Consider the following 22,741-nt stretch of genomic DNA (forward strand, 5'->3'; position numbering starts at 1 on the left):
TTTCTCTTACTGCCAAGTACCTTCATGGGGAGTGTTAGGAGGGGTGAAGGTGGACGTTCACATTTAGTTTCTTAATGGGATCATTAAGCAGCTTCACAGATGTAGGGTTGTTTTAGCACACTGGCTGCAAAGTCAAACTCCAGATGTCGTGGCCATGTGGAGTTAAGTGAAGCTAAACTGGACCAAGAGTTTCAAGGGAGAAGGGAAAGAGAAGAAAACAAATAGTAATGGGCACTTCTGAAGGGAGGCATCCACATATCTTCTCGTTAATGAAGTGTTTTCCGTATTAAGCAACTGCCACATTTAGTAAATTAGAACATATAATTTCCATATTTTAGATGAGAAAAGTAAGACCTAGAGAAATGGTCACAGTTAGTCAATTGTGTAGTTGTAATTTAGTCACAGTTTTTTTTAAAATTTATTTATTCCTGAAGACTTCATTCTCCCAACTCTTCTTTTTTCACTCTACATGAGTGATTCTCCAATGAAGGAAAATTTGGGAAATATCTGGAGACATTTTGATTGTGATAAGTGAGTGGGGGAATGCTACTGGCATTGAGTTGGGTAGAGGCCATGGATGTAGTTAGATATTCTGCAATACACAGCACATCCTTGCAGAAAGAATTATCTGGCCCAAATTATCAGTAGTGCTACTCTATATGCAGCTTAGTATCTCATCAACTTCCATGTGTTCAGCAAAAACCCACTGATGATTCCAATTCTCACATTTATATCCCTAGATTGGATCTTTATTAAGAACGTTGGACTTACCTATGCAACTGCTCCCTAGAAATATCTTCTCATAAATTCCCCAAACTCAAAATATTTAGTTGTCACATATTTGGTCAGTATTTAGATTTTCAATTATGACATTATATGACATCACAATTTTGTTTTACACTTTATTTCTTTGAATCAGGATATAAATAGAGGCTACACATTGGGATTGCTAGGTATGTCCCTAAATACTCTGCTAATCTATAGTTTTCTTTCATTTATTTTGTGATGTAGGTTGATTTTGCTGATTGTAACCTTTGTTGTTCTCAATTTCTCACACATTAGTAACTGTTCTGGAGGTCTGATTAGATTCAAGTTCAACTTTTTTTTTTTTAAGCAAAATTAATTCACAGGTAGTACTATGTTTTTCTATTAGGATGCATTTAAAGTCTAGTTGTTTCTCTTTTGGAGTTTTAGTAGCATTGTTGATCAATACCTACCTCCATTAAGTCAAATGGGCATATACTAATTAAATAATTTCTTCCTTATGTATTAGCTGGAGTATTTCAATAAAGAGAAACTTTCCCTCATCTAATATTGGTTACCTCTTTGTACAGTTCATATAGGAAAGGTAAGCAAATGCTTAATTATTTCTCTTAATCATTTTCAAAATGATTTACTGGTACTCCTCAGTGACAACCAAATAGTTTAATACACTATTATTATGCACTGAAGGACTGAAACTTATTTGGTATGTTTTACTCCATTGTAGTTTTCCTCATTATTGACACTCAGATCGTCCCCTTTCGTGAGTGAGAACCTTTTGAACTTGGATCCTTAGTTCCTCCAGATGTTGAAGGTTTATACATTGGACTGAGGTTCTTTTGTCTATCTGAACCTGATTATTTTTTTTTTATTTCTCCAGATTTCTGTTTTTTTTGTTTTTTTTTTCAAATTTTTATTAAGGTATTATATGTGTACATATCTTACCATTGCCCCCCACCCCCACCCCACTCCCATACATGCCCTCACCCCCCAATGTTTTGCATCCGTTGGTTACTCTTATATACATGCATATAAGTCCTTCAGTTGATCTCTTATTTCCCCCACCTCTCCCTAACCTTACCACTGTAATTTGACAGTCTGTTTGATGCTTTACTGCCTCTGTAACTATCTTTTTGTTCATCAGTTTATAATGTTTTTCATTATCCCCAAATGAGTGGGATCATGTGGTATTTTTCTTTCATTGACTGGCTTATTTCACTTAGCATAATGTTCTCTAATTCCATCCAAGTGCCTACAAATGGTAGTAATTCCTTCTTTTTTACGGCAGCATAGTATTCCATTGTGTAGATGTACCATAGTTTTCTGATCCAGTCATCTGCTGATGGGCACCTAGGCTGTTTCCAAATCTTAGCTATTGTAAATTGTGCTGCTATGAACATAGGGGTGCATATATCCTTTCTGATTGGTGTTTCTGGTTTCTTAGGATATATTCCTAGGAGTGGGATTACTGGGTCAAATGGGAGTTCCATTTTCAGTTTTTTGAGGAAACTCCATACTGTTCTCCACAGTGGCTGCACCAGTCTGCATTCCCACCAGCAGTGCACGAGGGTTCCTTTTTCTCCGCATCCTCGCCAACACTTGTCGTTTGTTGATTTGTTGATGATAGCCATTCTGACAGGTGTGAGATGGTATCGCATTGTTGTTTTGATTTGCATCTCTCGGATAATTAGTGACTTTGAGCATGTTTTCATGTGTCTCTTGGCCTTCCTTCTGTCTTCTTTCGAAAAGCTTCTATTTAGGTCCGTTGCCCATTTTTTTATTGGATCATTTATCTTCCTTTTATTAAGTTGTATAAGCTGCCTGTAGATGTTGGAAATTAAACCTTTATCAGTGATACCATTTGCAAATATGTTCTCCCATACAGTGGGGTTTCTTGTTGTTTTGTTGATGGTTTCTTTTGCTGTGCAAAAGCTTTTTATTTTGATGTAGTCCCATTTGTTTATTTTCTGTTTGGCTTCCATTGCCCTAGGGGCAGTATCACTGAAAAATTTCTTTTGGCATATGTCTGAGATTTTGCTGCCTGTGGATTCCTCTAGTATTTTTATGGTTTCCCGTCTTATATTTAAGTCCTGTACCCATTTTGAGTTTATTTTTGTGTATGGTGTAAGTTGGTGATCTAGTTTCATTTTTTTGCATGTATCTGTCCAATTTTCCCAACACCATTTATTAAAGAGACTGTCTTGACTCCATTGTATGTTCATGCCTCCTTTGTCAAATATTAAATGCGCATATTGGTTTGGGTCGATATCTGGATTCTCTATTCTGTTCCATTGATCTATATGTCTGTTCTTGTGCCAGTACCAGGCTGTTTTGATGACAGTGGCTTTGTAATACAGCTTGAAATCTGGTATTGAGATCCCTCCTACTTTATTCTTCTTTCTCAGGATTGCTGTGGCTATTCGGGGTCTTTTTTTATTCCAGATGAATTTTTGGAGAGTTCTTTCTAGGTCTGTGAAATACGCCATTGGTATTTTAATGGGGAGTGCATTGAATCTATAGATTGCTTTGGGTAGTATGGACATTTTAATGATGTTGATTCTACCAATCCATGAACATGGTATGTTCTTCCATCTGTTTACATCTTCCTCTATCTCTTTTTTCAGTGTCCTGTAGTTTTCCGCATATAGGTCTTTTACCTCCTTGGTTAGGTTTATTCCTAAGTATCTTAATTTTTTTGGTGCGATGGAAAATGGGATTGCTTTTTTAGTCTCTCTTTCTGTAAGTTCATTGTTGGTGTATAGAAATGCCATAGATTTCTTGGTGTTAATTTTGTATCCTGCTACATTGCCGAATTCATTTATTAAGTCTGTTAGTTTTTTGATGGAGTCTTTCGGGTTTTTTATGTACAATATCATGTCATCTGCAAATAAGGACAGCTTTACTTCTTCTTTTCCAATTTGGATGCCTTTTATTTCTTCTTCTTGTCTAATTGCAGTGGCTAATACTTCCAGTACTATGTCAAACAGGAGTGGTGAGAGTGGGCATCCCTGTCTTGTTCCTGTTCTTAGGGGAAATGGTTTTAGTTTTTGCCCATTGAGTATGATGTTAGCTGTGGGTTTATCATATATAGCTTTTATGATGTTGAGGTATGATCCTTCTATTCCCACCTTGTTGAGAGTTTTTATCAAGAAAGGGTGTTGGATTTTGTCAAATGCTTTTTCTGCATCAATTGATATGACTATGTGATTTTTATCTCTCAATTTGTTTATGTGATGTATCACATTTATTGATTTGCGGATATTGAACCATCCTTGCATTCCTGGGATAAACCCTACTTGGTCATGGTGTATGATCTTTCTGATGTACTGCTGGATCCTATTTGCTAGAATTTTGTTGAGGATTTTGGCATCTACATTCATGAGGGATATTGGCCTGTAATTCTCTTTCATTGTGTTGTCTTTATCTGGTTTTGGTATTAGGGTGATGCTGGCTTCATAGAAGGAGCTTGGAAGTGTTCCTTCCTCTTGAATTTTTTGGAATAGTCTGAGGAGGATAGGTTTTAGTTCTTCCTTGAATGTTTGGTAAAACTCTCCTGTGAAGCCGTCTGGCCCCGGGCTTTTGTTTGCCGGAAGCTCTTTGATGACTGCTTCAATTTCTTCCATAGTTACTGGCATGTTGAGCTGTTTAGATTCTTCCTGATTGAGTTTTGGAAGGTTATATTTTTCTAGGAATCTGTCCATTTCCTCCAGGTTGTCCAGTTTGTTGGAATAGAGTTGTTCGTAGTATTTTTTAATAATCCTTTGTATTTCGGCGGGATCTGTTGTTATTTCACCTCTTTCATTTCTGATCTTGTTTATTTGGGTCCTCTCCCTTTGCTTCTTGGTGAGCCTGGCTAGAGGTTCATCAATCTTGTTTATCCTTTCAAAGAACCAGCTCTTGGTTTTGTTGATCTTTTGTATTGTTTCTTTGGTCTCTATGTCGTTTATCTCCACTCTGATCTTTATTATTTCCTTCCTTCTGCTTACACTGGGCTTTTCTTGTTGCTCCTTTTCTAACTCTTTGAGTTGTTGGGTTAGGTAATTTATTACCCCTGTTTCTTGTTTTTTGCAGTAGGCTTGTAGAGCTATGAACTTCCCTCTCAGGACTGCTTTTGCTGTGTCCCATAGATTTTGGATTGTAGTGTTTTCATTGTCATTTGTTGTCATGATGTTTTTTATTTCTTCTTTGATCTCTCTGGTAACCCAGTCATGGTTTAATAGCATGCTGTTTAGTCTCCATGTGTTTGATTTCTTTGGGTTGTTTTTATTGTAGTTGATTTCCAGTTTTATGCCACTGTGGTCTGAGAAGATGCTTGATATGATTTCTATCTTCTTGAATTTGAAGAGACTTTGCCTATGTCCCAACATATGGTCTATCTTTGAAAATGACCCATGTGCGCTTGAGAAGAATGTATATTCTGTGGCTTTGGGGTGAAATGTTCTGAAGATGTCAATTAATTCCATCTGGTCTAGTGAGTCATTTAGGATTGATGTTTCTTTGCTGATGTTTTGTTTAGAGGATTTGTCCAATGGTGATAGTGGGGTATTAAAGTCTCCTACTATGATTGTATTGCTGTCAATGTCTCCCTTGATATCTTCCAGGAGTTTTTTTATGTATTTGGGTGCTCCTGTATTGGGTGCATATATGTTTACCAGAGTTATTTCTTCTTGTTGGATTGCTCCCTTTAGTATTATGAAATGGCCTTCCTTATCTCTTGTTATGTCCTTCAGTTTGAGATCTAATATGTCAGAAATAAGTATTGCTACCCCAGCTTTTTTTTCAGTTCCATTTGCCTGGAAAACCTTTTTCCATCCCTTCACCCTCAGTCTGTGTGCGTCTTTTTTTCTGAGGTGGGTTTCTTGTAGACAGCAGATATATGGGTCGTGTTTTCTTATCCAATCTGTTACCCTATGTCTTTTGATTGGGGCATTTAATCCATTTACATTTAAAGTTATTATTGATAGGTACTTATTTGTCGCCATTCCTATTCTTTACCCCTGTGTTACTTCTTCGCTTCCTGTTTCTTTCTTTTTTTCTTTCTTTCTTTCTTTCTTTTTTTTTTTTTTTTACAGTAGACCCTTTAGCATTTCTTGCATTGCTGGTTTGGTGGTAATAAATTCCCTTAGTCCTTTTTTGTCTGTGAAGCTCCTGATTTCACCTTCAATTTTGATTGACAGCCTTGCTGGGTACAGTATTCTTGGATTCAGCCCCTTCCTTTGCATGACTTTGTATATTTCATTCCATTCCCTTCTGGCCTGATGAGTTTCTGTTGAGAAATCAGTTGCTAGTCTGATGGGGGTTCCTTTGTATGTAACTTTCTGTCTCTCTCTTGCTGCTTTTAAGATTCTTACTTTGTCGTTGGTGTTTGCCAATTTAATTATAATGTGCCTTGGCGTCGGTCTTTTGGGGTTCATTTTGCTTGGGACTCTGTGGGCTTCTTGGATTTGTGTGGGTTTTTTCTTCCCTATATCTGGGAAATTTTCTGTCATTATTTCTTCAAAGAGGTTTTCTATTCCTTGCTCAGCTTCCTTTCCTTCTGGAACCCCTATTATGCGGATGTTGTTTTGTTTCGTGTTGTCCCAAAGTTCCCTTAGACTCTTCTCCTGCCTTTTAATTTTTTTTTCTAGAAGTTGCTTTTCTTGGGTATTTTTTTCCATCTTGTCTTCTAGCTCACTGATGCGGTCCTCTGCTTCTTCTAGTCTACTCTTGATGCTTTCTATTGAGTTCTTTACAGCAGCGATGTCATTTTTCATTTCTTCTTGGTTCTTCTTCATTTCCTCTTGGTTCTTGCTCATATTGTCGAATTTGTCTTCCATTCTTTTCAGCCACCTTATGACCATTTCTCTGAATTCTTTTTCTGGAAGGTTGCTTGCCTCCATTTCGTTTACTTCCTTTTCTGGTGATGCCTGCTTTTCTTTCATATGCGGGCTGTGTCTTTGTCTCCCCATGGTCTCTCTTCTCTGGGTGTCTGGTTATGTAGTTCTCTCTCTCCTTATCCCAGGCGAAATCTGACCTTTCCGTAGTGGAGTGTAGAGCTTCTCTGAACCCGTGTGCTTGCGCCAGTTGGGGAGCGTTGTTCTGGGGCTTGCAGCTGTTCCTGGGGTGCCGCCGTTGTGGATTCTCAGGCTTCAGATAAGCTCCACTTTCCGGATCAAGATGGCGCAGACAGACTCTGGAGCATTCAGGATGCACCAGGAGCAGCAGAGCGAGGTGATAAGCAGAGTTGAGCCTAACCCGGCACACCCAGATTTCTGTTTTGTAGATGGTATTCATATTATTACTACTTAGCTTTTAAAATAACATCTTTTGTCATGAGGCAAAACGAAGTATCTGGGGGGAAAAAGAGTCAGGAAATGAAGGAGCCTGCTGTTTTGATCTAAATTCTCTCTTTTAAAAAATTAGCTTAATTGAGATATTAATGACAAATAAAATTACAAGACATTTAAAGTGTACATTGTTGTGATTTGATATATGTAAACATTGTGAAAAGATTCCCCATCTAGTTAATTGACACACCCATCACCTCACATATTTATCTTTTTTGGGGGGTGGGAGGAGGTGAGAACATTTAAGTTCTACTCTCTTCGCAGATTTCAAATATATACTACAGTGTTATCAACTATGGTCACCATGTGTTGATCTAATTTCTTAGCTATCTTTCTAAAATGTAAACAAATTGAAACTTGCATTGCCCCACAGCTGACATCAGAACCAAGTCCCAACTTCTTAAAGAGCCCCTTTATCCTCTAAATCCTGGATAGCTGGCTTCTTGTCTGGCCAGTTTGCCCTGCTTAAACTTCAGTCATCTGGAATCCCTTGCAGTTCTCCCATTATGGCACCGTGTGAATGACCCACATCCCCCATGGTTCAGGGTTTGGGCTTTGGAAGAGGGGCTGCATGCAAATGAAAGAGATGCGACAAGAAATAATAATTTGGAAATATTGGGGGACCAGGCGGGAGCCCAGCTCAAGAGGAAGGACTCTGCTTGGGCTCCAGCCTTGCCATCCTTTTATTCAATTTTGGGATACACCTATAGCCCTTAGGCAGGCAATATCCAATAACAGTCATACTATCTTATCAGTAAGGATAAGATAGGGAAGTTGCTTCAGCTACCATTGTCTGGACTAAACAGTGGGTGTACAGCCCTGACCTTTGCCAGAGCTCAAGGGTCACCAGCCTTCCGGGTTCCTTGTCCACACCTCTCTGCTAGTGAAGACATTGGGCAGCTTCCCACAGCACTGTTTCTCCAGCTTATTGTGTTTTGTTCACCATGTTCTTTCTACGTGATCACCTAGAACACACTCTCTACTCTCTCCTTTGCTTCTATTTCTCCTTGGGGCTTATCTTATATTTTTTTTCCTCTTTGAGGGTTTGCCTATTTCTCCTAATTTTGCTGTGACAGTTCTAGATTATCCCCTATGAAGATCAGTTTATTTTTTTAATTAAATCTTTATTGCTGAAAGTATTACATATGATCAGTTTATTTTTTAATGCGACTTTTCACTCTCACAAATGTCCCCTTTGGATGATACATTATGCAATCATCCTACCTCTGAACCCACAATCCCAGAACTGTCTTATATACTCATCTTGTGACCTTCCATGGCATACTATAATTGTACTTATCATTTCTCAATTCAATGACTCTTTTTTATTTCCTTGTTTATATTTGCTATGAATTGAACTGTGCTCCCCCCACATTTATATATGGCTATCTTTGGAGACAGGGCCTTTAAAGTGGTAATTAAAGTTAGTAATGTCATAAGGATGGGGTCCTAATCCAATATAACTTGTTTCCTTCTGGGAAGAGGAATAGACACCAGAGATACACACACACAGAGGCAAGAGCAGGTGAGACACAGTGAGAAGGTAGACATCACAAGCTAAGGAGAGAGGACTCAGAAGAAAATAAACCTGCTGGCACCTTAATCTTGGACTTCTTGTCTCTAGAGCTGTGAGAAAATAAATTTGTTGTTTAATCCAGTTAAGCTGCAGTATTTTCTTTTTATGGCAGCCTTAGTAAACTAATAGTCTTCTTTATTACTGACTTATTAAATTTTTTATTCCTACTGCACATTTATAGTGGGCACTGTATTGTCAGGGTTTAGTCAGAGTAACAGAAACATTAGGAGTGATATATAGTAAGGAATTTCTTATAGGGAGTTGACCTTATGCTATGGTGGCAGCTGGCTAAATAGTCTATAAATAGTCTAAGCTATCTATGTCTGAATTAAGAAGGCAGGCACTTGGGAAGAAACGATGGAGGTGAAGTGGTGAAGAGCAAGGAGAAACTGGAACCCATGAGGATAAGGCTGGAACCCATAAGAATGGACTAGAGAAGTTGTGTTGTTCTTTCCAAATCTTCAGTTTCAATGCTGCAAGTGACTTGCAATGGAAGCAGAATATTTTGTCACAGAACTAAGCCATTTACCTGTCCAAGGAGATGGAAATGTGAAAGGGATATCTGATGGTAGCAGGAGAAGTGGTGGACTGGGATCTGCCCATGCCGTCAAGGTGAGCCAGCTGCTGGGCCTAATGTGTGTGAGTTGCAATAGTGTCTAGTAAAGAGCCTGCACAGATCTTTCCAATATTTTTTTAAAAAAGGCCGTTCTTTCCATTCCCCTCTCAGATATTATGCAAATGTCACTGTGGCCCACACTAACTTGAAATTACACAGTGAAGAGAATTCTAGGAAATGGGTTCCCCTTTAGCTAAGTGGCACAATATGAATCCACCAGACACTCAATATTATTTGTTAAAAAAATAAGTGATATTGAAGCTAGTGACCTCATCAATAGTATTTTGATCCTTCTCCTAGAATGGAAAGGACTTAGGGAACTCATCTAGAATCTTCTCTAGAAGCTGCTTGCATAAATCTTCCTCTGTAGACTCTGAGGGTATTAACATTTTATTATGTGTTTGGTATTTTATTACTAAATTAATAAAGATGAATAAAATATATTAGATATAATGCTCCAAAAATAAGCTTGAATCATGAAAACTGGCTAGATGATCAATTTATAATTTAGCTAAAATAGATGATGAACAAAGAACATCAAGTAATGGGCCTTATTACTTCATATTTATTCTCAATCTAATGTAATTACAGATTACCACCTGGTTTATGAAGTAGCCTGTTTAAGTTTTTGTTTTAATTCTTCCATTTCTTGACTGCTTTTTTTATTCATTCAACATGAACTGAAGAAGGGGAGGTGGGAATTTCTGAGACACATAATGTACTGTGACATTGGAACATTTTATTCACTTAATTTCCCAGGAACCAGCAATTTGAAGTGGAACAAAAACACCATTGCTATTGATTGCTTATATTGAAGGACAATATATGTTTCAACACATTAACTCAGAAAAATGATTAATTGCCACAGCATCTAAACAATGCTCTGTAACTGATGACTGTAGTTTTTAGATAGGTGATAGTTTGTATGAACAATGCTAGACCGCTTTACCTCTGGGACACTTGAAGCAGCTCAGCTGTTACAAAAGACCCCATGAACATGGAGATTTTCCTTTTATATTTACCAGGGTCACTTAAGGAACCAACCCCAGGACCGTGGATTGGTCATTCATTCTTCAGATCTTCTGCTTGGCCACTGCTGGAAGGGAGGTATAACTGCAGGAGACAGATGTGCATGGTCAGGCATAACCAAGTGATCATTCAAAGGCTAAATACCAAACATATGAACTACTTTGGCAAAATGTCTACAGTAGAATAATTGGTTAAATATTGTTGGGATATAGGCAGATTTTATTTATCCAATTAAATCTGAGGCATTATTTATTTTAATGTGCATAAATACAGGTTGCTAGCATTTTTCTTTTGTTTGTTAGAATTGAAGGGAGAGAAAATGATCCATGAACCTCCTTTCTCAATTAATGAGGTAAAAGTGAGAAAACTGGAAATGCATATAGATTTTCTTGACTATTTCTCTTAATACAAACATCTACATTAATAAAAGAGAAACATGCAAATTGACCATCACTCTGCTACACCCACCAGCCAATCAGGATCGATATGCAAATTAACCCAATCAAAGATGGCGGGTAAATTTGCATATGCAGGCAGGCCAGCAGCGCCATGGCCTGCCCCTGGGGATCTGGGTTCATTGGGAGCTGGGGGAGGCCAGGTGGGCAGCGCCAGATGCCGCCTGCAAGGTACCAGTCCATTGGCCTGGGGAGGCAAGGTGGGCAGCACCAGATGCCACCCGTGGGGTCGGGTCCATCGCAGGCCCCAGGAGGGGTGGTGGGCCTGCCTAGCCATGCCCCCAGGGCCCTGGGAACAGCGCAGCCCCAGGGAGGGGAGGCTGGCTTGCCTAGCCATTCCCGTGGGGCCCTGGGAACATCGCAGGCATGGGGTTGCTGAGACCCAGACTGGGCCTCTGGCCACAGATTCACAGCTTCACAGAGACTGTCTCTACCAGGCCTCCCGGAGGCCATGTGGCTGGGCCACAGGGTGCCCGTTCAAGATGTAACACAGAGAAGAGGTGCAGGAGGAAATCCAGAGAATGGGATGTGAGGGTTCAAGACTCACTTCCTTTGGGCTTTGTCCTTCTTGGTCTTGGTTCTTTTCTTTCGGGCCTGGAGCCCAAGCACTGCAGGAGAGAGGGATGGATGAAGGCCGAATGTGGAAGAAGAGGCACGAGGCTTGACTGCAGGGCTGCCTGAGGGGCAGCTCCAGGGCGAGTGCCACAGCTTTGGCAAAGTGGCTGGCCAGGAGGAGGGTGTTCCAAGGGGCGCCGATCAGCACCTCACCATCCCTCTGAGGACACCCCACACAGGCGCTGCCTTCGCCAACAGGCTCTGGGAGACATCTGCAAATGCTACTGCAAACTCTAACATTCTGGGCAAAGAACTGACCCTGTGCCCCTCTGGGTACCAGGCTTGCTAGGAGTGTGCTGTCACCAATGCCAGAGATCAAAGGCAAAAACCTGGCAAGGCAGGGTGCACCAGAGGGGGCTCGGGCTGGGGCAGGGGATCTGCCTCACCTGCAGAGAGAGAGGTTCTGTAGTGTCCCCAAGACGTGGGTGGGCCCGGCCAGGGACCAAGGGACATGGAAGGACGCCCGGGCAGAGGGGCAAGGACCTGCAGCCCTGAGGCGGGGGTTGAGGAGTGGTGCCACCTCAGTGGAGGGGTGCCGCACTGCAGGGTACCAGACTGACTGATGTGATTCAGAGAAGCTCCCAGTGCTAACCGGCCTCGCCCAGGCAGCCTTCGCACTTCAGAGGCAGCAACTCCTGCTCCCGCCTTGACCCAAAAGCAAGCCCACGCCGCCCTGCCCCATGGCAGAGCATGCCTAGGCGGTGAGTGCGAAGCCTTCCACCTGCTCCGGAGAAGGGGTGGGGGCGGGCAGTAAAGAAAGGGGGCGGGGGACGGGGAAAGGAAAGAATGTGGGGCGTCCGCAATGAAGAGGGGCTTGAGAAAGAGGCTCGGAAGCCTGACGGGAAGGTTTGTTCTGTTTGCCCGGCGGCTGCCCCTTAGGAAGGGCAGAGAGCCTGGCTCTAAGGGCTCCCTGTGTGCTGAGTCAGGATCCACAGCCAACTGGAACTGGCCTCGGTTTCCTGGTCTGTAAAATGGATTAAGCGTGTCCCAGTGCTTCACTGAGCTTTGATGGCCAGTTGAGATACTTTATAAGGAAAATGAGGGAAGAAGTGAGAAAGAAAAGGAAAGGTGAACAACACAAAAGAAAGACTGGAAGGAACCTGTAAACCCATTGTCACTTAAATAGTGAATACAGTCAATAGTGCTGTAATGATGGTATGATGCCAGGTGGGTACTGGAAATATCAGGGAACACTTTGTAAAGTATGTGATTGTCTAACCACTATTCTGTAACTAATATAAAACCTGAAACCAATACAAAATAATATTGAATGAAAATTGGAGTGAAATTTTTATAAATCTCAAAGTTTAAATACAGGCTGTAAAGGAAGGAAAGGGGAGAATAAAAATAGTGTTTTTCATTTTACTACTTTATTGTCTTTTCAGTACATGAAAAAGACAGTTGTCTTTTCTTACAATATTTCTGTCATGTCAGTTGTTACTGCAATGCTTTTGTTTCTGATTTTATTATTTGGGTCCTCTCTCTTTGTTTCTTGATGAATCTGGCTAAAGGTTCATCAATCTTGTTTATTTTTGTAAAAAAAAAAACTGCTCTTGGTTTCATTGATTTTTTTGTATTATTATTATTTTTTAGCCTCTATGTTATATATTTCTGCTCTAATCTTTATCCTTCCTTCTACTTACTCTGGGCTTTTCTTGTTGTTCTGTTTCTAATTTTTTAAGTTGTATGGTTAAATAGTTTATTATTATTATTTTTTCGTTCTTTTTTAAAGTAGGCCTATAGTTCTATGAATTTTCTTTTTAGGACTGCTTTTGTTGTGTCCCAGAGGTTTTGTGTTGTTGTGTTCATTTTTAGTTGTTTCCAGGTAGTTTTTTCTTTCTTTCTTGATCTCATTGGTACCCCATTCATTATTTAATAACATGCTATTTAGCATCCAGGTGTCTGAATGTTTTTGAGTGTTTTTACTGTAGTTGATTTCTAATTTCATTCTATTGTGATCTGAGAAGATGCTTGATATGATTTAAATCTTTTGGAACTTTTAGAGAGTTGTTTTGTGTTCTAACATGTGGTCTTTCTTTGTGAATGATTCATGTGCACTAGAGAAGAATGTATATTCTGCAGCTTGGTTTGAAATGTTCTACAAATGTCAATTAATTCCATCTGATCCAGTGTGTCATTGGGAGCCATCATTTCCTTGTTATTTTTTTTTCTGGAAGATCTATCCCATGAAGTTAGCAGGGTGTTAAAATCCCCTACTATGACTGTATTGCTGTCAATGTCTCCCTTAAAAATCTCTACATTTTTTTAATTCTTTATTGTTTAAAGTATTATATATAGTGTTACATATTTCTCCTTTTCTTTCATTGACCTCTCCCCGCCACCCCCACCCCTCAGCACAAGCCCTCACCCCGCCCCCCCACCCCCCAGTGTTTGTGTCCATTGGTTATGCTTCTATGCATATATACAATTCCTTTGGTATATCTCTTACCCCCCCCCCCCCCAACTTTCCCATTGAAGTTTGGCAGTCTGTTCTATGCTTCTCTGTCTCTGTATCAATTTTTTTGTTTATCTCTTTATGTGGTTGATTATATTCCACAAATGAGTGAGATCAGGTGATATTTATCTTTCTCTGACTGGCTTATTTCACTTACCATAATGCTCTCCAGGTCCATCTATGCAGTTGCGAATAGAAAGAGTTTTTTCTTTTTAACAGCAGCGCAGTATTCCATAGTGTACTAGTAGATGTACCACAGTTTTTTAATCTATTCATCTGCTAATGGGCACTTATGCTGTTTCCAAATCTTAGCTATTGTAAATTGTGCTGCTATGAACACAGGGGTGCATATCTCCTTTCAGATTGGTGTTTCTGATTTCTTAGGTTATATTCCTAGAAATGGGATTACTGGGTCAAATGGTAGTTCCATTTTTAAATTTGAGGAAACTACATACTGTTTTTCACAGTGGCTGCCCCAGTCTGCAGTGCACAAGGGTTCCTTTTTCTCCACATCTTCACCAACACTTGTCGTTTGTTGATTTGTTGATGATAGCCATTCTGACAATGGTACCTCATTGTCATTTTGATTTGCATCTGTTGGATGATTAGTGACTTTGAGCATATTTTCATATGTCTCTTGTCTTTCTGTATGTCCTCTTTCAAAAGTGTTTATTTAAGCTCTTTGCCTATTTTTTGATTGGATTGTTTATCTTCTTTTTATTAAGATGTAAGAGTTCCCTATAAATTTTGGAGATTAGATTCTTATTGGAAATAACTTTGGCAAATATGTTCTCCCATGCAGTGGGCTTTTTTGTTGTTTTATTGATGGTTTCTTTGCTGTGCAGAAGCATTTTATTTTGATGTAGTCCCATTTGTTATTTTCTCCTTATTTTTTATTGCCCTGGGAGCTGTATCTGTAAAGATTTTTACTACAAGATATGTCTGATATTATGCTGCATATGGATTCTTCTATGATTTTTATGGTTTCCCATCTTACATTTAAGTCCTTTATCCATTTTGAGATTATTTTTATGTATGGTATAAGTTGGTGGTCTAATTTCATCTTTTTGCATATATCTGTCCAATGTTCCCAACACCATTTATTAAAGAGACTGTCTGGATTCCATTGTATGCTCTTGCCTAGTCTATAAAATATTAATTGAGCATAATGACTTGGGTCGATTTCTAGGTTCTCTGTTCTGTTTATTGGTCTATATGTCTGTTCTTGTGCCAGTACCAGGCAGTTTGGAGAATAGTGGCATTGTAATATAGCTTGATGTCTGGTATTGTGATCCCTCCAACTTTGTTCTTCTTTTTCAGGATTGCTGTGGCTATTCAGGTTCTTTTTTTATTCCAGATGAATTTTTGGAGCATTTGTTCTAGGTATGTGAAATATGCTCTTGGTATTTTAATGGGGATTTGATTGAATATATAAATTGCTTTGGGTAGTGTGGAAATTTTAATGATGTTGATTCTACCAATTAATGAGCACAGTATATTCTTCCATTTGTTTATGTCTTCCTCCATCTCTTTTTTCAACATCCTGTAGTTTTCTGAGTATAGCTCTCTTACCTCCTTAGTTAAGTCTATTCCTAGGTATCCTAATTTTTTTTTTTTTTGCAATGGTAAATGGAATTGTTTCTTTTGTTTCTCTTCCTGTGAGTTCATTGTTTGTGTTTAAAAAAGCCACAGATTTCTGGGTGTTAATTTTGTATCCTGCTACATTGCCGAATTCATTTATTAAGTCTAGTAGTTTTTTGATGGAGTCTTTATGGTTTTCTATGTACAATATCATGTCATCTGTGAATAATGACACTTTTACTTCTTCTCTTCCAATTTAGATGTCTTTTCTTTTTTCTTCTTATCTGATATCTGTGGCTAGCACTTTCAGTACTATGTCAAACAGGAGTGATGAGAGTGGGCATCCCTGACTTTTCTGTTCTTAGAAGAAATGGTTTTAGTTTTTGCCCATTGAGTATGATGTTGGCTGTAGGTTTGTCATATAAAGCTTTTATTATGTTAGGGTATGATCCCTCTAGTCCTACTTTGCTGAGAGTTTTTATCAAGAAAATGTGTTGGATTTTGTCAAATGCTTGTTCTGCATCAATTGATATAATTATGTGGTTTTTATCTCTCAATTTGTTTATGTGATGTATCACATTTGTTGATTTGCAGATATTATATATCTATTAGCATCTATGTTCTTCAGATATATTGGCCTGTAATTCTCTTTCTTTGCAGTGTCTTTATCTGGCTTTGGGATTAACTCATAAAAAGAGCTTGTAAGTGTGCCTTCCTTTTGAATATTTTGGGAATACTCTGAGGAGGACAGGTTTTGGTTCTTCTTTGAATGTTTGGTAAAACTCCCCTGTGAAGCCATCTGGTCCATGGCTTTTGTTTCCTGGAAATTTTTTGACTACTGCTTCAATTTCCTCCATAGTTATTGGCCTATTCACATTTTGTTTATTCTTCCTGATTGAGTTTTAGAAGATTGTATTTTTCTAGGAATATATTCATTTTTTTCTAGGTTGACCAGTTTGTTGGAATAGAATTGCTCATAGCATTTTTTTTTTATAATCCTTTGTATTTCTGTGGGATATGTTGTTATTTCACCTCTTTCCATTCTGATTTTGTTTATTTGGTTCCTCTGTCTTTGCTTCTTGGTGAGACTGGTTAGAGGATCATCAATCACGATTATCCTTTCAAAGAACCAGCTCTTGGTTTCATTGATCTTGTGTATTATTTTTTTTTTCTTGGTCTCTATGTTATTTATTTCCACTCTGATCTTCTTTGGTTCCTTCCTACTGCTCACTCTTGGCTTTTACTGTTGCTCTCTTTCTAATTCTTTAAGTTGTAAATTCAGATAATTTATTACTCGTTTTTCTTGTTTGTTTTTTAGGTTTTTTTTTTTTTTTTTGAGGTAGGCCTTTAATGCTATGAACTTCCCTCTCAGGACTTTTTTCACTCTGTCCCAAAATTTTTGGATTGTTGTGTTTTCATTGTCATTTGTTTCCAGGATGTTTTTTTAATTTCTTCTTTGGTATCTTTAGTAACCCAGTAATTGTTTAATAACATGCTATTTAGCTTCCAAGTATTTTAATTGTTGTGATTGTTTTTATTGTAGTTGATTTCTGATATTATGCAATTGTGGTCTGAGAAGATGCTTGATATGATTTCAATCTTCTTGAAATTGAATAGACTTTGCCTGTGTCCCAATGGTCTGTCTTTCAAAATGTCCCATGTGCGCTTGAGAAGAATGTATATTCTGTACTTTGGGGTAGTATGTTCTGAAGATGTCAATTAAGTTAATCTGATCTAGCAAGTCATTTAGGTTTGCTGTTTCTTTCCTATTCTTTTGTCTAGATGATTTATCCAGTGATGTCAGTGGGGTATTAAAGTCTCCTACTATGGTTTTATTGTTGTTGATCTCTCCCTTGGTATTTTACAGAAGGTTTTTTATGTATTTGAGTGCTCCTGCATTTGGTGCATATATGTTTACCGAGTTATATCCTCTTGTTGTATTGATACCTTTAATATTATGAAGTGCCCTTCCTTGGCTCTTGTTATGGCCTTCACTTTGCAGTCTATTTTGTCAGATATTGCTACCTCAAGTTTTTCTACCTCAGCTTTTTTTTTTTTTATTTCTATTGCCTGAAAAATATTTTTCCATCCCTTCACTTTCAGTCTGTGTGAGTCCCTTGTTCTGAGATGGATATCTTGTAGACAGCATATATATGGGTCATGTTTTTTAAATTCATTCAGACACTGTATGTGTTTTGATTGGAGCACTGAGTCCATTTACGTTAAAGGTTATCATTGATATTGACAGGTATTTATTTTTAGCCATTCCTATCCTTTATGCCTGTGTTCCTACTTTCTTTTCTATTTCTTCTTTTTCCAACAGTCTCTTCAACATTTCATGCATTGCTGGCTTGGTAGTGATAAACTCCCTTAGCCTTTTTGTTTGTTTCTTGGTTTGTTTGCAAAGCTCCTGATTTACCTTTCAATTTTGAATGAGAGCCTCGCTGGATTGAGTATTCTTTGATTCAGTCCCTGGCTTTGCATCACTTTGTATACTTCCTTTCATTCCCTTCTGGTCTGATGTGTTTCTGTTGAGAAATAATTTGATAATCTAATTGGAGATACTTTGTAGGTAACTCCCTGTCTCTCTCTTACAGCCTTTAAGATTCTCGCTTTGTCATTTACATTTGCCATTATAATTATGATGTGCCTTGGTGTGGGTCTTTTTGGGTTCATCTTGTTTGGGAATATCTGTGCTTGAGTGACTTTTTTCTTCCCCAAATTAGGGAAGTTTTCTGTCATTATTTCTTCAAACAGGTTCTGTAATCCTTCCTCTTCTTCTTGTCCTTCTGGCACCTCTATTATACGTATGTTATTTGGTTTCATGTTGTCCCAAAGCTTCCTTAAGCTCTCCTCTTGCTTTCTAATTTTTTCCTCCAATTTCTTTTCAGATTGGACTTGTTTCTCTGCCCTATGTTCTAACTCACTAATTAGGTGTTCCACTTCTAGTCTACTGTTGAGACCCTCCATCATGTATTTTATTGTAGCTATAACATTTCTACTTGACTCTTACATAAGTTATTGATTTTCTGGTCCATCTGATTTATGAACTGTATGACCATTACTCTGAATTTTTTTTGACATATTGCATGCCTCCATTTCATTTAGTTCCTTTTCTGGTGATTTTCTCCTTTTCTTTCCTTTGGGGGTTGTTATTTTGTCTCCCCATTTTGCTATCACGGTGCTGAGTTGCATGGGGCCTGTGCTGCTGCAGTTGGTCAGTGGAAGTGTCACGCATCCCAACATTCTTGGGAGAGTTCAGCCATTAGGATGCATGGCACTAGTGGGTTGGCTGGAGTCCTGTGCACACTGAGTTTCTTGGGAGAGTTCAGGGGCCAGGTCCATTGCTCTAGTGGGTCAATGTGAGCCCTGCATGCCCTGAGATTCTCAGGAGAGTTCAGGCACCCGGATGCATGGCCACAGGGGTCATCAGGACCCCCTTGCATGCTGAGAGTCACAAGAGAGTTTAGGCACTGGGATGTATGGGGCTTGTGCCACTGGGGGTTAGGGGGAGGGGAATGTGCTCTGGGACTCACAGGAGCCTGCAGCATGGAAGGCTGGAGTCCCGGTGTCTGCGGATATGCAGCTGCATTAGGAGGTCTTTGGCTGGAGTGGCTGTAGACTCCCAGGTTGCATGTGAGACCAGTCTGGATGGTGATAAGGCTGGGCTCCTTGTCATAGCAGCTCTGCCCTTCAAGATGATGTGGTTTCTGTGCCAGTGCTTGGTGCCCAGGAGTGCTTGCAGTGGTAGTGGGGGTTCCCCATCTAAGAAAGACTAGTCTGCCAACCCCTTAAAGTCTTTCAGGATCTAACTGTCCCTCCCTCACACACACACACACACACACACACACACACACACACACACACCCCAAATCCACACACTTCTCTTTCGCTTACTCACTCACTCACTCACTCACTCGCTCACACTCTCTTCCTCACTGCTGTCCTGCCAGCTTCCATCTTCAATTCTCCTTCAAGTTTTTTTAAAAATATATTTAGATACTCTTATGTTGTGTGCATACATATTTACCTGGGTTATATTCACTTGTTGAATTGATAACTTTAATATCACGTAGTCACCTTTATTGTCTTTTGTGATATGTTTTAGGCATCTTTTTAACCTCTTTCTTGGTTACAAAAGCATTCTGATTCTCATGATCATTTTATTTTAAAAAGAGAAATTCTGTATAAAATGAGAAAAAAACATGAATTAAATAAAGCTTATATAAAAATTCTTATTGTTTTAAAAAAGTGTAAAGCAAACTGGATTAAATAAAAGTCAACCAAATTTTTGGATATTAGGAAAACTAATGCTATTAGTCTGTGATATCATAGGCAGAGAGTAAGTTCAGCATAATGGTGATACTGACCCATTTGTCATGGTTAGACTTTATGAAATAGAAGGTACACTTATATTTACTGGTAGTTGCAGAGTAATTTGAATATGTTTCTTCATCAGCTCATTATGTATGTATTCACAAAGTGGCTGCCATCCCAAACAAGACCTTTTGATACTTCCTACATGCATCCTGAGGTGTGATTAGTCCTATTTCCTTATTGTCCCTCAAAAAGGTCAACATAATCATTTTTTGCTGCTTGAGTTTTCGTTGTCCTCCAATTTGGAGTGCCCTTTTCCCTTGTCCACCCCTACCCCCCATCTCCTTTGCTTAACCAATTTGTATAATTCCTCAATATCTATCTCTTGTCTTGCTTTGACACTTCTAGTCTCATTGCTTCCTCTTGTTTAAGAATTAAAAATATTCACTCGTAGTATTATATCATTGATTGTATATTTTTAAAACATATGTTAGTATTATCTCTCCAATATAACTATTTCTGTGATGACTGTGTTTTGTGTAGTAGACCTGATGAGATTGGAAGAAAGAAGACTGGCTGGGTATTCATAGCCATCCAAATATAAAGTCAACTAGTGATAGTAGTGGGGATGGAGATAAAAAGTATTATAAATAAAGTGAATAAGATTTGGTAATAGATGAGTATTTTGTGAGGGAGAGGGAAACAATTGGTGGGTTACAAGATTTTTGGTTTATATGTCAGGAGTTCTTCTTGGTGGTATCAATGGAAATGGATAACTGGAAAATAAAGATTTTGATGTACTGAAAGAATTGCTATCTCAAAGCATCTTCCTCATTAGTATTCCAGAATGCCTGCCTGATCTGATTTCAATTCTACCTTTATATATCTCCTTTATCATTATAGAGCTAAGATGAAGCAAATTGTATTTCCCACATTTATTTGCCAGCTGGCTTCTTGTTAGGTTCTGGCAAGAAGCATTAGAGTGACAGGAACACAATAAGAAGAAAGAAGGGACTTCCTTATTTTGTTTTATATCCATTGCTATCACCTAGGCAGTGACAATTTCCTGCAATAGTGACATTTCACCTCCAGAAGAATAGTTTGTTTTAACAGTGGAATTTGGTTTTAATCTCTAGGTTCTTTGAATTACAAAACTAGTTTATTGCCCCCACTACTTACCAATTGCAGTGAGGCATTGCCCGCTCCTTAGAGTTCTGAGTTCCAGTTATGCAGGGATTCTACTCTCAGATTCTAAACTCTAATAATCTAACTTCTTTCTTTTTATTCTCCCAAATCTATGGGGAATAGCTACTTGTTTTCTCTGGGTAATTTTTAGTGTTCTCTATTGCTCTTTCAGTTCTCAAACACATACACTACATTTTTTTTTTTTGTTGTTGAAATACTGATGGTGCTCTGTTTTCTGATGGCATCGGACTGATACATTGTCAGAAGACTTTAACAGTTACTGGTCTATGCAAATAGAGTGGGATGTTCCAATAATTTGGTTGAGAAGACCAGGGGAGGATTTATGATAAATAGCAGCATTTGAAAATGACCTTGAATGTGGGTAGAATTTAGAAGGATGGAAAAAGCTTTTCAAGGCATGGAAGCACTACGAACAATACTCATTAATGGAAACACAAAATATAATTATGTTAGAAATCATAATGTATAAAAGTTAATATTTGGTATTAAATTTGTAAAAGCAGGATTGGATCATATTTTGATGGAGTATCTTTGATGCCAGGACCAGAACTATTGAATTATTAAAGGGTTTTAAATAGCAGGGTTGCAATATTAGGAGGTTAGAGGAGAAAAGAAAGGAACATAACATATTGAACACCTATATTTTGGAAGGTAATGTAGTGAGTAAGTTCTTTGTTATTCCAGAGATAATAGAAATGTCATGTTATTCTATTTTCTAAACAAAATATAATCTGTCTCTGAGTTTCTGATCATCAGACTGGCAGGACATTCAGTATCAGTATTGGAACTTCCTCTTTCTTTTCATCTTAGAAGCTAAATGCTACATTATTCATGAAAATGGAAGAGGTCCCTGGTCTTTACTGCAGGATGGCCACAATTGTTTTCTTGTTGATTTTATTACTGGGCAACTCTTTTGAGAGCTGCAGATACTCTCTGGTTGAGTCCAGAGACACCTTTTCACTGGTCATCTTTGCAACAAGAACATTGTAGCTGTCTCAGAGCCAAGGGGTTAGTTTTGTTTCTAGTATCTTTACATTCAACCCCATCAGGAGTTCTCTTACCTCCTGAGCTTTTCTTGGAGTAGAATACAGGTTCTGCACGTGCCTTGTGGTATACAGAATAATGGTCTCACAATGATTTTACATCCTAGTTCCCAGAACTTGTGAATAAGTTACATTATATGAAAAAGAGGAATTGAGATTGTTTAAATACTTGAGGTTACTAATCTACTGACTTAATATAAGGATATTATCCTGGATTATCTTGGTGGTTCCAATGCAACAATTAGAGTCCTTAAACATAGACGAGGGAGGAAGAAAAGGGTCAGACTGATACGATGTTAGGACTCAAACCTGCTGTCACTGGTTTTGAAGGTGAAGGAAGAGGATCATGAGCCAAGGAAACTGATAGCCTCTGAAGTTGATGAAGGCAAGGAAACAGACTTCCCCCTAGAACCTTGTGAAACAGCATCTTGATTTTAGCCCATTGAGACATCTGTTGTGCTTCTAATCAACAGAACTATAAAATAATAAAACTGTATTATTTAAGCTCTAAGGTGATTTGTTACAGTAGCAGTAGGAAGCTGATACCCACTGCAGCTGCCACTTCTCTTTCTTCCAGATATGGGATGTCTCAAGTCACAACTGGGTCCCTGATACAATTTGCCTTTTTCTTAGCTCAGTTCCAGCATATCCACCCTTTCCTCTTTCAGGGAAACCCTAGAAACACATGGAAATTTCTGTAGTATAGATTTTGAAATACAAAATATTTTCATATTCCCCAAGGAAAGCCTAGACCTTATAA

This window comes from Plecotus auritus (assembly GCF_963455305.1).
Source record: "Plecotus auritus genome assembly, chromosome: 2".
In the NCBI taxonomy this organism is placed as follows: Eukaryota; Metazoa; Chordata; class Mammalia; order Chiroptera; family Vespertilionidae; genus Plecotus; species Plecotus auritus.